Below are 5,029 nucleotides of genomic sequence, written 5' to 3' on the forward strand. Positions count from 1 at the left end.
TACATTAGTTCCCTTAAACTGGGCAGTACAAGACCTCCCAGTGCACACATGGAACCAGACTTTGTATGTTTTCTCCTATACAAACATGTCTATTAATTTATAAATTAAGCACAGTAAGATTATCAATAATAACAGAGCAACATAACATACTGTAATGAAAGCTATGTGAATGTTATCTTTCCAAATTTTTTTTCCCACTTAAAATATCTTTAACTTAAGGAAGCAATTTCTAGTTTTTCGTTGGATAATCTGAATTGCTAGCTAAATAAATAGGGATCCTTACAACTAAAATATCACAACAGTCTATTTATTGGTTACAATTTGGCTAATGAGCAACTGGTAGGCACAAACAGCAAGTATACTGGACCAGCAGCTGACTCATGGCTAGGCCAGAACAATGGGACAGTACAAAATTTCATTATTCAAAATAATACAAAACTTAAATGTCTAAATCAGTGGCTCTAAACCTTCCTAATGCTATGACTTTTTAACAGTTCCTCATGTTATGGTAACACCAACCATAAAATTATTTTTGTTGCTACTTCATTACTGTAATTTTGCTAGTTATAGATCACAGTATTATTTTTGGAGATAGGTTTGCCAAAAGGGTTGCAACTCACATGTTGAGAATCACTAGTGTAGAAGGTTTCTTTCTGGAATTTTCCGTCTAATATTTTCAAACCACAGGTAAATGATGTTAACTAAAACTACAGAAGGTTAAACTATTGGTGGGTGCTGTGTAGAAAGAATACTAATACTAAATAGAATACCTTTCATCACTAGAATTCTAGGGTACATCAAGTGTATCAACAGATGTTAGATACTAAATTAACTACTTCTAGTGTACCTCAACAAAAGTGTTCTTGAAAATAAATGCTAAGCTGTTAACGCATGCTCGATGTGTGGTCTAGCCACATACAAGGTGTAGGCCACCAAGTATACTACCAAACCACCTGGTTTACAGGCCTGAAGTAACAGGTCTATAATCCCAGCTACTTAGAAATTCTGGACAGGAGAAGTTCAAGTGAAGGCTATCCAGGGATACACCGCTAGTTCAAAGCAAATCTGGGCAAGTAAGTTGAAACCTTACAGCCAAAGGGGCTAGAGATATAGCTCTGAAAAGTGTTTGCCTACCATCTGTGAAGCCCTGAATTCAAATTCAAGTACAACAAAACAGAATCCATTGTACATAAGACCATAAAGCCAGAAGTGGAGTTGCATGCCATTAATCCCAGCACTCAAGAGGGAGAGTTTGAGCAACCTGGTCTACAGAGCTAGTTAGTTCCAGGACAGCCAGGGCTTCAGAGAAATCCTGTCTTGAAAATAAATAAAATAAAAACATCAAGAATACTTTGAAATTCTCTTGTCTTCCAATATTTTGGTTGTCTTTCAGATTTTATTTCACTATCACCCAACACTGGGGAAAAACACAGATGAAGACAAATTCCCCAGTGTGCTCTCCTGCCATGCTTTGACCACTGGCTGGGTTCCATGAGTGCAGTAATGCGATCCCAGCACCTTGCTAAGATTATTATTTATTTCAGGAATGAAGCATGTTCTTCAGTGGTTTCAAAGCCACCATGATATAAAAACACAATGCACGCCGGGCAATGGTGGCGCACGCCTTTAATCCCAGCACTTGGGAGGCAGAGGCAGGAGGATCTCTGTGAGTTCGAGGCCAGCCTGGTCTACGAGAGCTAGTTCCAGGACAGGCTCCAAAGCTACAGAGAAACCCTGTCTCGAAAAAAAAAAAAAAAAAACCATAAAAACAATGCACAAAATGGGAAGAAAGGAACTCTGAGTGTCAGGAGAGCTAAGTGCTCCTTTCTTTACATAGGCTGTTAACCCTCGAGTCTCTGAAATGTTACCACTCTTTGTAAACTGGACTCAAAGAGGAAAGGAGAAAAAAGAGCAGTTAAGCAATCCACAGTTTAGGGACTCTGAAGACAGTCACAATCTAAGTTTAACACTACTTTCTGCAACACAGAAGTTATTTCTAGGTTTATCAAAGCGTATGACAAAACTTCAGTTTCCTCATCTAGAAAATGAAGTTCAATAATTACCAAGTATTTATTTTAGAGCCTAGCATACTGTTGGCATTGGCAAAGTTAAAAAAAAAAAAAAATCAGGGGGCTGGAGAGATGGCTCAGTGGTTGGGAGCACTGCCTGCCCTTCCAAAAGGTCCTGAGTTCGGTTCCCAGCAACCACATGGTGGCTCACAACCATCCATAATGAGATCTGGTGCCCTCTTCTGACCTGCAGGCATACATGCAGACAGAATACCGAGAATACTGTATACATAATAAATAAATAGATTTAAAAAAAAAAATCAGTAATCAGTCTGGTCTGATTCCCAAATTTCATGCAAATTATTACAATTTTCTATAGTTATCAGTTTTATGTAGATCAGGCTAGCCCTAAACAGTCTGTGACAGAGGATTTCAAGCATTTGACATTACACCCAGGATTTTACCCAGCGCCTCATGGAGAATAGTTAGTTTACCAAATGAACTATATCCAGAACCAAACACTTATCCACTGAAGAATCAATATATGAAAAATATACATTTTGGGTTGCTGAGGTGACTCAGCGGTAAAGAGCGCTTACTGCTCTTCCAAGGACCAGGGATCAATTCTCAGCACCCACGTGGCAGTTCACAACTATCTGTAGCTCCAGTTCTAGGGAATCCAATACCCTCACACAGACATACAAGCAGGGTAAACACCAAGGTACATAAAATAGATAATTAAAAAAATTTGGAGCCGGGCGGTGGTGGCACACGCCTTTAATCCCAGAACTTGGGAGGCAGAGGCAGGTGGATCTCTGTGAGTTCGAGACCAGCCTGGTCTACAGAGCTAGTTCCAGGACAGGCTCCAAAACCACAGAGAAACCCTGTCTCGAAAAAAAACCAAAGGGAAAAGAAAAAAAATTTGGAAAGCTGGCATTACCTAATGAACTCTTTTAATACTAAAATCAGATAACAGACCAAGTACCACAGACATTGAGTTTTGTTCTAATAACTATGAAACTAGTCTCATGCCAATATAGAAACTTAATTTCAAACTAGCTCTGAATTAAAGCTTCAATTTGTTACTGGTTGACCTGGACAAAAAAAAAAAAATCAACATACAATACCAATTTGAAGCTTATCAACTTTGTTTTCAAAATATACTGTTATTCAATGTTTTCATATAATTACAACTGTACTACTTAAATGAAGCAATTAAAATAACTTTCCATGCCCAATCCCATTTACCAAATACAAGCGCTGATGTTCTGACAAAATTTAGAATCTCAACTACTTCATCTTCAACTTAATCTAATGATGAATGATGGGGAGAGGGGGAGAACAGATGTTAATACCAAAGAAGCAAACTTTACCCTCTAGGCTAAACACTAAGGAAAGATCATGGAGGCCAACCTGAGTGTATATAGCCAAACCTTACTTTAAAAAATTTTTTTTCTTCATTTTCTACAAAAATCATTATTAGATTTACTATTTCAAAAAACTTTCAAAAACTGATGAACTTTTGAAGTTATTGTTAAACCCAGATGGGCTGTCCACACTATCTATTTTGGCAACCACAGCCTATTCAGCAAAGTAATAATCCTCAAAAAGAATGCTATGCATAGTCCAGAAAGACAAAATTAATATGGTATTTTAGCAAAGATGTTCTAATCAAAGGTACACTTTTAATGATGTACTGGCCCTTCAAAAATAAAGTCACACTGGAATTAGAGCTCAGCAGTAGAACAGTGATAACTGCTCTTACAGAGAACCCGGAGTGTGGGCAGGAGGCTCACACCACCTGTAACTCCAGTTCCAAAGGGTCTGACCTCCAAGGGCACCCACATGTTAAATACATACTAATAGACACACATACAGAAATAAAAATACTTTAAAATAATAAGAAACTTTCATGCTAGCCACAAACCCCTAGAATGTTCATCTTGAAAAGTCCCCACATTTCTTGGATTTAAAAAAAAATATATGGTAACTTCCTGTCCTGTAGATCAAATATCACCATTAACATACTCAAATATGTTCCATTCAGTCCAGAATCGTATAAGTTTCTAGGTTTATGGTTCCATTCCCATTTACTTTGCACTAATATAAACCACTAAATATAGTTCTAAATCTCAAACATTAATGATTAGTAGCTAATTATATAAGTGACTCATACCTCTTATGTCCAGACACCCAAGATCCTAGGACGCTTCTGTCAGTCCTAAGGGAAAAGGAAACAATAAACACCTGTCACAAAAGCTTTCCAAATTGGGAAGCCCCAAACAGTTACTGTCAAACCCCAGTACTTTCCCTCCCTCCCTCCCAACTCCACACCCCGCACCATAAAAGATACCGTTCAGCCCACAGCCTGCCTGTCTGAAGAGCAGACCACAAACTCCAAGCGGAAAGGGCTCCGAATCTTTTTCTAGCCCGCACGGTATGGCCTGGCTCTTTACAATCTCGAGCGCTGACACCTCATTACGTCCGAAGTCACTTTTCCTTTCTGGGCCTCGGTTAGCTATAAAGTGTGCTGATACCCATAGGAATCTACTACTATACTCCGTGGCCGGGGCCCAACTTGGACTCGTCGGCACCAGCACGAACCCGTCAGGGGCCCTGCCCACCCTCTTCATCGGTAGACATCCCCTTCTAGACTTTCTCGAGCGGCTGACCCGTCAGCCCGGGCAGCACGCAGCGGATGCAACTCCAGGCCCCCACAGCCAGCCAGCCACACGTGGTCCCAGACAGTGCCGGGTCTCGTCGCCCTCTCCCCGTCACACACACCTTCCCTGAGAGGTGATGTCCAAGTCGGGCCATGGAAGCAGCCACCTGGTACCCGCCATCCGGGGCGACGCAGCTCGCCTTCTCCAGCCTCCCCCATCACCTTGGCCGCCCGTCCCACACCCCGCTCGCCCTACCACTCACCAGCCGCGTCGCCGTGCTGACTCCTCGGCGGCCTCCCGGCCCGGGCAGCCAAAAGGCCGCAGGGGGCCGGGCGGCCGCTTTCCCCGCCGCCGCCG

General features: G+C 41.5%; 1 protein-coding gene across 3 annotated transcripts in view; it reads right to left on the reverse strand.

The window, feature by feature from the left end:
* Nucleotides 1–5,023, reverse strand: part of Atp13a3 (ATPase 13A3) — a 79,738-nt gene extending 74,715 nt beyond the window's left edge. For all 3 annotated transcript variants that reach the window (XM_026785378.1, XM_005344801.3, XM_005344802.3), the window contains exons 1-2: nt 4,935–5,023; nt 4,186–4,230 (exon numbers count right to left, since the gene is read on the reverse strand). The gene's annotated coding sequence lies outside the window, so the exon portion shown is untranslated. The remainder of the gene's footprint in view (nt 1–4,185; nt 4,231–4,934) is intronic.
* Nucleotides 5,024–5,029: the final 6 nt, after the last annotated feature.

Source organism: Microtus ochrogaster, chromosome 2 (genome assembly GCF_000317375.1).
Source record: "Microtus ochrogaster isolate Prairie Vole_2 chromosome 2, MicOch1.0, whole genome shotgun sequence".
In the NCBI taxonomy this organism is placed as follows: Eukaryota; Metazoa; Chordata; class Mammalia; order Rodentia; family Cricetidae; genus Microtus; species Microtus ochrogaster.